Below are 13,107 nucleotides of genomic sequence, written 5' to 3' on the forward strand. Positions count from 1 at the left end.
GAAATTAAAGTCCTCAGTGTGTCCATCTTTAGGTATGATTATGAGTGATTATTATTATGCATTTCATACTTTTCAGAATTTGTTAATGATATATTTTTTAAAAGGTGGCAGTCTCCTTCTGCCAAAACGCAACTTTAAAAAAGCACAAACAATAACAAAATCTAGCCATATTGTTTCTTCTCCAATGCTGGCAATATTTTCCATTTTTCCCTTTTCAGTTATGTTCTGAAAGTGTTCAGTACAAGTGGTCTAACAAACTCATTGGTGCAGTAAACAGTGGTGGAAAGTCACCTGAAGACTAATTAAACATAATTGTATGTGAGTGCATGCTGTCATTTCTATTGTGTCTGATTCTTTGCAATCCTATAAACTAGAGCCCACCGGGCTCACTATTCATGGGATTCTTCAGGCAAGAATACTGGAATGGGTAGCCATTTCCTTCACCAGGTGATCTTCTTGACTCAGGGATCAAACCCATGTCTCCAGCATTGCAGGTGGATTCTTTACCACTGAGCCACTGGGGAAGCGCCAATCAAATGTCAAATTGCAACTATTATAGCAGACATTGTCATTTCTAAATACCCATCTTTTAATTATTTGTGAATGATGATAAATCCTGGAGTTAAGTTCAACAATTTAAATTCCTTTTCCTTAATCAGCATCATTCCACATTTCTAAGAGTCATCTTAAGAAAGAGTATTTACTTTCTTATTTTGTTATTTTTGTTTTAACTATTGGTATGAGGGATTTTTGGTCATATAAATTTTATTTTTTAAAATGAGGTCCAATTTATCCATCTTTTCTACTTTTTTCTGTTTTTTCGTACTTAGAAAAGCTTCTAATGCTGGACTATGAAAGTTTTCTCCCACATTTTCTTCTGAACTGGTTTCATTTTCCATTTAAGTATTAATATTTTGAAATGTTTACTGAAATAAAGTGTTAGTATGGATGCAATTTCCCCCCCAAATAGCTATCCAACTTTACAATATCCTTTATGGAATAATGTCATTGCCTTAACTTTATCATATACTAAATTTTTGTATCCATTTGTATTTCTTCACTTCTACTTTGTTTTCAAAGCTCTATTTTTTTTTCAAGAGAGTACTGTGGTTTAAAAATTATGTTGTTGTAGTATGTATGTAATTTAATTTATGTATTTTCTTTGTTTAAAATTAATTTTTATTGAGGCATAGTATATTTATACTCTAGACACCCCAACACTAAAAATAAAATTTGAGCATGGCCTCCTAGGTTATGTATATCACTTAAAAATTTGTATACATAAAAGAATGAATACTGTCATGTCCATTGTAAAATTGCCAAAACATATATTTGAAAGCTAAAGGTAAAATAAACAATATTAAAATTTTTAAGCAATAAATTAAAAAAAATAATAAAATTTTGCAATATATTGCTGTCACTAATGTGAACAATATATCATTATCTGTTTTTAACTTTTTATTTTATATTGAGATATAGCTGATTAACAATGTTGTAATAGTTTCAGGTGAACAGCAAGGGGACTCAGCCTTACATACGTATGTATCCATTCTCTCCTAAACTCCCCTCCCATTTAGGCTGCCATATAACATTGAGCAGCGTTCCATGTGCTTGTAGTGTGTATTTTAAAAATGCAGTTAGTTAAATTCTGTCTCTTTTTTTCTCAGAATATAGTAAGCTAAAACTACTAAAGTTAACTCAAGAGTTGATGTTTAGCTGGAACGATCACACATCGATCTATCATCTTTTATTCTAACAGCCTCAGCAGTTTCTTTGCTTTGATTTGTAACATAGCTTTTGCCATCTTGTAATGTGCCATTTGAAAAGATATTTAGTCAAGCCTGTGAGGCAATTGATTTTTCAGTTATTAGCAAATTGGAATGTGGCTGGATTTCAAGTAGAAGGAAAAGTTGGAGATAGGGAGTTCCTCAGGTAAAACTGGTTGTTATCATAAGGAGGCAGGTTCAGAACAAGGAATTTAGGAAAAACATGTATTCTTGTTCTTTATCTTCTGCTAAGACAACTTTTCAGTATCTCTTGGGCCTGAGAAATATAGCCTTTTTCTCAGTTAGGAAAGCATAAGAATTGTGCCATCTTAGGCACTTGAAACATGCATGTAGGGGTGAGTCGAGTAAAGCCAAGTACTTAAAATCGATCATTCCAAATAATACAGGAGCTCAAAAATCTATTCCACTGGATAAAGAACCAAACTATGACTCTTCTCATCAGATTTAAGAAATAATTTCAATCTACTTGAATATAATAGTAATTTACAGTGCATCAGTACCTTCATCCCACCACTAATTTTAGCAGTACTTATGTAGCTTCTCTGAGAAAGCTGTAATTACAGCTAGAAAAAGATATCTCCAAATTACTGCTGCTGCTGCTAAGTCACTTCAGTCATGTCCGACTCTGGGTGACCCCATAGAAGGCAGCCCACCAGGCTCCCCTGTCCCTGGGATTCTCCAGGCAAGAACACTAGAGTGGGTTGCCATTTCCTTCTCCAATGCGTGAAAGTGAAAAGTGAAAGTGAAGTTGCTCAGCCGTGTCTGACCCTCAGCAACCCCATGGACTGTAGCCTACCAGGCTGCTCCCTCCATGGGATTTTCCAGGCAAGAGTACTGGAGTGAGGTGCCATTGCCTTCTCCAAAAAGTTACTAGAGTTCTCTAATTCAGTGTGTGTCTTCAGTCTTCATTTTATATGATTCACCATGACTTAAGAATTCATCTTCTAGACATTTATGTTAAAATAATGCAAACTATAGAAAAATATATATGCATAATTTTTTATTGCAATGCTACTTAACCAAATTAGAACAATAGAAATGTTCCCATTTAGGGGAATGATTATGTAACTTATGGTATTTACGGGTATGGCATATTCAGTGTAAAATAACTTTAACAAAGAGGTTTTCCAGACATAGGATAAGGCCAATGATAAATGTTTACGTAGTAAAAATAGGGATATAGAAGTTAGTATCAGTTATTAACATTAAATTATAATTGTTAAAATGATACTAGTGGTACTCTGAGTGTTGGGATTATGGGCTGTCAATATTTTTAGATAATTTTTATGTTTTTTCTCAATTTTTTTACAATGAATACAAAATGAAGCATCTTCTACTTTTTTTTTTTTTTGAAAGCACTTAAGTTGTGCTCTAATAGCAAATTTCAATGATACAGTGTTATCATCTGTGGTTACCATGTCATATATTAGATCCTCAGACTTTATTCATCTTGTAACTAAAAGTTGGTAACCTTTACCAAACTCTCCCTATTTTCCCCAACTCCAGTTCTTGGCAATCACAGTTTTGTTCTCTGTTTCTATTAGTACAGTTTTTTTTTTTTAAGATTCTACATATAAGTGATACCACGCAGTATTTGTTTTTCTTTACTTGCCTGATTTATTTCACTTAGCATAATTTCTTCTAGGCTCATCCATGTCATCACTGATAACAGAATTTTCTTCTTTTTCAAGGCTGAATAGTATTCTGTTTTGTATCCACAGTTTCTTGTTCCATTCATCCATCGGCAAACAGGCTGTTTCCATACTGTGACTATTGCTGCATCAAATATGGGAGTCCATATATCTCTTTAAGATAATAATTTCCTTTATATATATACCCAGAAGTGGAATTGTTGGATCATATGGAAATTCTTTTCATACTATCACGGGGTGAAAGAGGAGAGTGAAAAAGGTGGAATAAAGTTCAACATTCAAAAAACTAAGATAATGGCCTCTGGTCTCATCATTTCATGGCAAATAGAATGAAAAGAAGTGGAAACAATGACAGATTTTATTTTCTGGACTGCAAAATCACTGCAGACGGTGACTGTAGCCATGAAATTAAAAGACGCTTGCTCCTTGGAAAGAAAGCTATGACAAACCTAGACAGTGTATTAAACAGCAGAGATATCACTTTGCCAACAAAGGTCTGAATAATCAAAGTGATGGTTTTACCAGTAGTCACATATGGATGTGAGAGTGGGACTATAAAGAAAGCTGAGCATAGAAAAAACTGATGTTTTTGAACTGTGGTGCTGGAAAAGACTCTTGAGAGTCCCCTGGACAGCAAGGAGATAAAAACAATCAATCCTAAAGGAAAGCAACCCTGAGTATTCATTGGAAGGACTGATGCTGAAACTGAAGCTCCAGTACTTCGGCCACCATATGCAAAGAGCCAACTCACTGGAAAAGACCCTGATGCTGGGAAAAATTAAGGGCAAGAGAAGAAGGGGGTGACAGAGGAGGAGATGGTTGGACAGCATTACCGACTCAATAGGCATGAGTTTGAGCAAACTCTGGGAGATAGTAGGGTCGCAAAGAGTTGGACACTACTGAGCGACTTTCACTTCACTTCACTTCACTTCATTGGGAGATAGTGAAGGACAGGGAGGCCTGGTGTGTTGCAGTCCATGGGATCACAGAGTTGGGCCTGCTTTAGTGACTGAACAGCAACAACACGGCAATTCTAATTTTAATTTTTTGAGGCAATCCCATACTGTTTTCCACAGTGGCTGTACTAGTTACATCCCCACCAGCAAGGCACTAGGATTTCCTTTACTTCACACTCCCAGCATATATCCCTTGTCTTTTTTTTTTTTTTTTTTAATTTGGCTGCTTTGCATCTTGTTGCAGCAGGCAGGATCTTTCGTTGTGGTACACAGACTCTCTAGTTGTGGCACATGGACTCAGTAGTTGTAGCTCGTGGTCTTAGTTCTCCCATGGCATATGGGATCTTATTTCCGTGACCAGGAATTGAACCTGTATCCCCTGCATTGCAAGGTGGATTCTTAACCACTGGACCACCATGTAAGTCCCTATCCACTGTTTCTTGATGATTGATGATGCCATTCTAACAGGCAGAAAGTGATGCCTCAAGGATATTTCGTTTCATCTTTCCCTGATGACTAGTGATGCTGTGCATCTTCTCGTGTACCTGTTGGCCATTTTGTATGTCTTTTTTGGAAAAATGTCTATTGAGGTCTTCTGTCCATTTTCTATTCATATTATTAGTATCATTGCTATTAACTTGTATTATTTCTTTATATACTTTATATATTAATGTCTTATTAGATAATATAGTTCAGAAATGTTTTCTCCCATTCCATAGATTTCCTTTGGTTTTGTTGATGGTTTCCTTTGGTGAACAAAAGCTTTTTAGCTTTACGTATTTCCACTTGCTTATTTTTGCTTTTATTGCCTTTATTTTTTGTGTCATATCCAAGAAAAATTGTTGCCCAGACTAATATCAAGGAGAATTTCTTCTGTTTTTTTTTTTCTAGGAATTTTACAGTTTTATGTTTTACATTTAATTCTTTAATCTATTTCCAGCTAATGTTTTGTGAGTGATGTAAGATAGAGGTTGAATTTCATTCTTTTGCATATGAAAGAATATCCAGTTTTCCCAATACTGTTACCTGACATAAATCCTACTTGGCCATTTGATTTTCTAATGTTTTGTTGATTTTTTGCAACTATATTCATGAGAGTTATTGATCTCTAGGTTTTTTCATTCTGGTAATATCTTTATCTGGCTTTGGTTTTAGGGTGATGCTGTTCTCACAGAATGGGTGAGGAAGCTGCTGTTACTTAATTCTTAATCTTCACTCTGTTCCATCTCCTGTGCACACTCCTCTGACACTACCTGGATACCACTCTTTCACTATCAAGATAATATTTTTTTTTTCTTAATTTTAAAATCTTTAATTCTTACATGCATTCTCAAACATGAACCCCCCTCCCACCTCCCTCCCCATAACATCTTTCTGGGTCATCCCCATAAGATAATATTTTTTAAGGCTTTGAACTTAGCAAGGTTTACATAAGATTTGGTATCCAAGAAGGGGATTAATGTGCAGTGCAGCAAAGCACAGCATATAATTCAAGTTTATATTAGACATCCTTTCTCTTAAACACCCCTTTGCCACTTCAAATAATGTGAATTCACTAATTGTTCCACTTCATCTATCCCTGTCCTTTAGTTGTACTGCAGGACTCTACCTTCTTATCTATTTTTAACTTTCATTTTAAAAACTCATCTGGTTTTACAATGTAAACAATTCAATTTTATTCAGTAAGTTTGGATGAATGTTTGTGTATGAACCAGGATGGGTGGATATCAGCTGATATTTTTATTTCTTATTTAATATTTAAGTCATAGATGCCCTTGGGTCCACAAGGAGGCTTTTCTCCATGCAGTTCTCAGGGCACCAGCCCTCTTTTATGTAGTGACTCTATCATCTCCTTGGACAAAGGAGGAAAGAACTTGAAGGATGGCTCAAGGGACTTCAGGGCGAGGCATGACAGTATTATTTATCACTTCTTCCCACATTCTGCTGCTCAGAATTCATTCACATGTTTCCACCTAATTGCAAAGTATTGTCTTGCTATGTGCTTTAGAGAAAATGAAATGTTCTTTGATGAACATGTAAAATTCTTCCTGTCACACTTAAAAAAAAAGGGTGATACGCTAAGTAGAAGTCTAATCTGGGTCTCCATTCCTTTACTAGCATTTTAGTGAACATTTCTTTCTTTTACATGAGCTCACTGTCCTGAGGAGACCTTCTTGTCTGACACAATACTCTCAAATCCCTTGGAAAAAAGAGGCTCCCATCAATTTTATTTACTGAATTGCCTATTGATTTGAGTATCTCAAACTCCCCCTTTTTATTGCTGTATACTTAGCCTAGTTTATGCAGTATGCATATATAATTTGGTACCCTTATATTTTTCTCTAATAATACTTGATGGATTTTTTCCTTATGGATTGATGCTATCTAATCAATATCAGAAATGATATTAGCTACATCTAGTTCTGATTTTAACTAATAAAGTCATTGTTAATATCTCATGAGATTTTTTATTATAGCTGAAAGTCTGTTGCTACATTTTGTTAAAGCCCACTTTCTTTCATTGTCCCCTAAGGATTCCTCAGTCACCTCTTTCAGTTTGTCAGCTGCTTTCTTATTTTTATTCCTTATCTGTTTCTAAGTTATTCCCTTTAGCTGCCTTGGTTTCTTGCTCTTTCTTTAAAAAAACAAAACAAAACACTTTGATTGCTCCATGTTCCCATAATCAACTAGATGTTTTTCACTGCTTATATATTCAGTCCCCCACAGTGAAAGAATTTAAAGAGTATTTCAGTTATTCCTATTTGCTTTCCATTCCCTGACCTTCCTGTTAATTTCAGATTTGACCAGTATGTTTTACATATTAGAGCTGTATTTGGTGCAGTTTTGTTTTTCAGAATTTTATTATGTGAATCACTTTGACTTTGAATTCATTTTTGATGAACCAACTTGTGACAGTCCTTATTAAGTGCTTTTGAGATCACTGCTGCTATGCTAATAAAGATTGTTTAAACTGAGCTTAGGAATGGTTTTCTGTGCATCTGGTGTGGGTTGAAGAGATTATAATTCCAATAATCTAGAAGAAGCAATTAAGTGTTTGTTCATATTTGGATTTTTAAAATAAAAATATCTTTCAATTGCAGCTACTTTAGTGCATACACCTGTTTAGAATCTTACTACTAGGTTGTTGCTTTTTGTGGTGAGTTTGTCACTTTTTCAAAACTAATGGGTTGAATATAATGGGTAAATTTAGTAGAGTCACAAATACCACAAAATGATTTAAACTAAGGTTTTTAAAAAAATCTTTCTTGGTGGTGGAAATCATTTTATGAAGGGTAATTTCTTTGAAAGAAACAGGAACTGTTTCTTGCCCAGTGAGTTTATGGAGGAGTAAACGTTCTTATTTCCTTAATAGCAGTAGGTATGTGGTTTATTGGCAAGCTTCCCTTCTTCTAGTGTTCACTCCCCCTCTCCCACCACAGTGAGCTATGAGCACATTACCAAGGCAAGGCCAATTAGTCTGGCCATTTTAATTGTCTTAGAGATGAATGTATGACCCAAGCACGGCCAATGAGAACTCCACCAAAAGTGTTTGCTGGAACTTTAAGGAAAAGTACTTTCTTACCCCTTAGGAAATATTATAAGTTGGAGGCCCGGGGAGCTCTTGTTACCATCACATGGAAAGAGCTCTGTCTAAGGATAAAACAATGAGGGAAACAGAATTGAGAGAGAGAAATTTCTTATGGCATTTCTAAAACCTAGATCTAACTGTGTTTGAAGTCAGTCACTTAGATTTCTCGAGAGTGTAAGTCATTAAGTTACCTTTTAACTCAAGCTAGTTTTGGTTGAGTTTCTTTCACTGACAACTGGAAGGGTACCATCAAAAACGCTAAGTAGAATTGTTTTCTACAGGAAAGTAAAGAAGACCCTTACCTACATTGTTGACCATTCGCTTTCTATCATGTATCACAGTAAGTGGTACAGAGACATGTTTAATAATATTTATGGAATGAATAAATGATTCATCTAATTAGATCAATTTATTTTAATAATTTAGTTCAGCTTGTTGGGCACCTATTTTGTTCAAGGTCTTATCATAGGAAATAGTAAGATGATAAAGGAATAAAAGGGACAGAGGTGCTCTCTTGCATTTTCTGAGTTTGTGCAGGCAACGAATTATAGTAACTTAAGGCAAACTCACAGAAGGGTCTAAATGGAGTGAAAGCTATATGGTAAAAAATAGCTAAGTCATTAAAAAGCTCTCAAGTTAGACTACTTAGACTTGACTCCATGTTCTATGCTTGTTAAATGAATAAATTTGAGTACATTATTTAAACTCAGTTTTCTTACCTGTAAAATGGGGGTAATATTTGTATTCCCTTTATAGATCTCTCATAAGGATAAATAGAGATTTTTTATTTAAAATAATTAAAATATCTAGGATATATTAAGTACTCAGTAACATCCGCTGGATCATGGAAAAAGGAAGAGAGTTCCAGAAAAACATCTATTTCGGCTTTATTGACTATGCCAAAGCCTTTGACTGTGTGGATCACAATAAACTGTGGACAACTCTGAAAGAGATAGGAATACCAGACCACCTGAACTGCCTCTTGAGAAACCTATATGCAGGTCAGGAAGCAACAGTTGGAACTGGACATGGAACAACAGACTGGTTTCAAATAGGAAAATGAGTACGTCAAGGCTGTATATTGTCACCCTGCTTATTTAACTTATATGCAGAGTACATCATGAGAAACGCTGGGCTGGAAGAAACACAAGCTGGAATCAAGATTGCTATTGATACTGAGAAATATCAATAACCTCAGATATGCAGATGACACCATCCTTATGGCAGAAAGTGAAGAGGAACTAAAAAGCCTCTTGATGAAAGTGAAACAGGAGAGTGAAAAAGCTGGCTTAAAGCTCAACATTCAGAAAACGAAGATCATGGCATCTGGTCCCATCACTTCATGCGAAATAGATGAGGAAACAGTGGAAAGAGTGTCAGACTTTATTTTGGGGGGCTCCAAAATCACTGCAGGTGGTGATTGCAGCCATGAAATTAAAAGACACTTACTCCTTGGAAGGAAAGTTGTGACCAACCTAGATAGCATATTAAAAAGCAGAGATATTACTTTTCCATCAAAGGTCTGTCTAGTCAAGACTATGGTTTTCCAGTAGTCATGTATGGATGTGAGATTTGGACTGTGAAGAAAGCTGAGTGCCAAAGAATTGATGCTTTTGAACTGTAGCATTGGAGAAGACTCCTGAGAGTCCCTTGGACTGCAAGGAGATCCAACCAGTCCATCCTAAGTGATCAGTCCTGGGTGTTCATTGGAAGGACTGATGCTGAAGCTGAAACTCCCATACTTTGGCCACCTCATGCAAAGTGTTGACTCATTGGAAAAGACCCTGATGCTGGGAGGGATTGGGGGCAGGAGGAGAAGGGGACGACAGAGGATGAGATGGCTGGATGTCATCACCGACTCGATGGACATGAGTTTGGGTGGACTCCGGGAGTTGGTGATGGACAGGAATGCCTGGCGTGCTGCAGTTCATGGGGTCACAAAGAGTCAGACAAGACTGAGTGACTGAACTGAACTGAACTTTTAACTGTTTTTTCCAGCAAGCAGAGATGGATGGTAAAGGATTTAAATATGGAAGAAGATAGAATTGGAAATGAAGTCACTCTTGGGAAGCTGAGTATTTATTATATTGCAACTAAGTGTCAGTCATTAAGAAAACTCTGTGTATAGAGTTTGTAATACAAAATCATCAGGCAAAATCATACTTTAGTATGATGTGAGTTAGATTTATACTGTGATAGATTTAGAGAAGATGAGTTAAGATATGCATCCTTGTAAATGGGGTAAAAAAGGGTCCTGTATCTTATATTTTTATGAATTCTAACAGGAAACCGTTTAGCATTTCAAACTCAGATTGATAACAATGTCAAAGTTTTACTAGATATTCTGCTACAGGAAAGCAAAAAAAAGGATTTTCAAAAATAGTGTCTTTAATTGTCTGCAATAAGGTAGATAAGCCAAAGATTAAGTATTATATGTTATATAGCCTTCTGGATTCATTAATATATAATACAATGCTTACAGCTCATAAAATTTGATGAAATTTTATAAGGTCTCATTCAGAAATAATTGTCCTTGTATGTCATGAAATGCTTTTTATAATTACTTTTTAATTTTCCTTTAATCTGCAACTCATGGTAAAGTAGTTGTTTCCCAGGGGTTTCTGAATAGAAAGGGAAATGGAGTGCCATTAATGGAAAAAAGTAGTTCAAATATGCTTAATATTGCAAGCCTACATGTTTCAGAAGCATGGGGGCATTTCCATTTGATTTAGGGGTCAGTAGAGAGAATGAAACAACATAGTAGAGCAGTGGAAAGAACACAGACTTTGGAAATCTTGACAAAAATAAATTAAAAATTGTCTCATTTTGGTCAATATAACCTTATTGAGCCCAGGGTTCACCATGAGAAGAAGACAGCAACATTAACTTCATAGTGTTTTTGTGATGATTAAGGGTGATCTTTATAGGGTGATACTCATGTTGTTTGGCACATGGAAGGTGATCAATATATGACTACTATTCTTATTATAAATTATAATTTCCAGTTAGTAACAAAACATGTCAATGAGATTCTATTTCATATGTTATGAGTAATGGGAAATATACATCTATCAAAATCAAAATAAAAGAATGGATAATTGCTGGACCCTAAGGCAGTAATATGAATAAATAAAACTAAAGAGATAAATGTTAAGCATCAACCTCCAAGATTTTGATAGATGTTGACTGAGTCTTAGCTGATATCCTAGCTAATGGATAGCCAAGTTCAGCACTGTAGTTTAACTTCACTGCTCCAGCCTGCTCTGAGGATAAAATGGATGTGGAGGTATTCTATGCAGAGATGATGATGGAACAGCTGTTCTTCACTTTCTCTTCTTCTCAAGTTGTTTGCCTTTTTCATTTAGCCTATAAAGTAAGCGTGAGCCTAGTTTCTATCAGGAACAAGAGTTCCTATTGTAGCGTTTTCTATCCAGTTTTCCTGTCTTTGTCCTTAAGATCTTTTTGGCCTCCTCTCTTGACCTTTCATCTTGTCCAATTCTCTTTCTTGTTTGCTTAGTGAAAAGTCCATGTCTCTTCTCAAAACTAGGCTCTTCAGAGGTGTCCTCAACCCACTTCATACCATGGAAGGACACATTCCTCCTTAAGAATTATAAAATACACATTGGGATGTTAAAAGCAGTTACTTTCTGGCTTAAGGACTCTTCATTGTGTTAAATTTAAACTAATAAAATCCCCAGATTTACATTTATATATATGTATATATATATATATATATATATATATATAAATAGCTTTACCACTGGCCTCAGGTTATCTAAAAGGTCATAAGTTTCCCTTCTTTTGTTTTTAATGGAGCATTTTGTGAATTCTATGAGTTTTTTTGTGAATTCATCCTTGTGTAGGGACCATGCTGGTCTTCTCTGTATCATTCCAATTTTAGCATATGTGTTGCTGAAGCAAGCACTCTTTCCTCCCTCCTTTTCTCCTCTCTCTCTCCTTCTATCCCTTTCTCTCTGTCTCTTTTTCTGAGATGGTGAAGTTTAAAACTTATTTTTACTTTAGACAAGTATATATTTTTTCCCCCTGTTTTTTCTTTTTCTTCCCCTAGAAAAAATCTTGCAACTGAGTCCAACATATTAAAAAATATAAATTAAGCTTTTTATTAGGGAAAGACCTGATGCTGGGAAAGATTGAAAGCAGGAGGAGAAGGGGATGACAGATGATTAGATGATTGGATGACATCACCAACTCGATGGACATGAGTTTGAGCAGTTTCTGGGAGTTGGTTATGGACAGGGAAGCCCAGTGTGATGCAGTCCAAGGGGTTGCAAAGAGTCGGACATGACTGAGTGATTGAACTCAACTGAAGTGGGATCAGACCTCTCCTCTTTCATCTCTCATCATTTTCACGGCCCCTGCAGAGAAGGCAATGGAACCCGACTCCAGTACTCTTGCCTGGAAAATCCCATGGAGGGAGCAGCCTGGAAGGCTGCGGTCCTTGGGGTTGCTGAGAGTCGGACACGATTGAGCAACTTCACTTTCACTTTCATGCATTGGAGAAGGAAATGGCAACCCACTCCAGTGTTCTTGCCTGGAGAATCCCAGGAATGGGGGAGCCTGGTGGGCTGCCGTCTATGGGGGTCACCCAGAGTCGGACACGACTGAAGTGACTTAGCAGCAGCAGCAGTAGCAGCAGCAGCAGCAGCAGCAGCAGCAGCAGCAGCAGCAGCAGCAGCAGTATTTCTGAGGAACCCTAGTCCCAGAGAAACACTATTGAAAAGCCTTGAGCTAATGAAAAGAGTTATTAATTGAAATTCTGAAAACTGGAGTTTTAGCTTTAGCTCTAACATCAAATTTATATGTGTCACTGATAGGGGTAATTGTCTTATCCGTAAAACAAAGGTTTGAACAGTGGTTCTCAGTTTTGTCTGTGTATTAGAATCAGCTGGGGAGCTTTTAAAAATACTGATGCTCAGGCCTTATACCAATTAAATTACAGTCTCTGGGGCGTGACCGAGACAACAGCATATTTTAGAGCTCCCTGGGTGACTCCAATGTGCAACCAAGTTTCAAAACTGCCAAAGAGTTTTTGAGCAATAATGTTTCACAAATCCATAGGTGTTTGCAGCTTGTTTTGGTAGATGTAGTTAAAATGTGCAGAG

The 13,107-nt window shown here is 36.3% G+C and overlaps 1 non-coding gene across 1 annotated transcript; it reads right to left on the bottom strand.

Moving 5' to 3' along the window:
• Positions 1–11,806: 11,806 nt before the first annotated feature.
• LOC138434839 (U6 spliceosomal RNA) lies at positions 11,807–11,909 on the bottom strand. The gene has a single exon (XR_011254915.1). It is a non-coding gene; the product is annotated as a U6 spliceosomal RNA (small nuclear RNA).
• Between the last annotated feature and the right edge of the window lie 1,198 nt (positions 11,910–13,107).

The sequence above is a fragment of the Ovis canadensis genome, chromosome 2 (genome assembly GCF_042477335.2).
Source record: "Ovis canadensis isolate MfBH-ARS-UI-01 breed Bighorn chromosome 2, ARS-UI_OviCan_v2, whole genome shotgun sequence".
Classification (NCBI taxonomy): domain Eukaryota; kingdom Metazoa; phylum Chordata; class Mammalia; order Artiodactyla; family Bovidae; genus Ovis; species Ovis canadensis.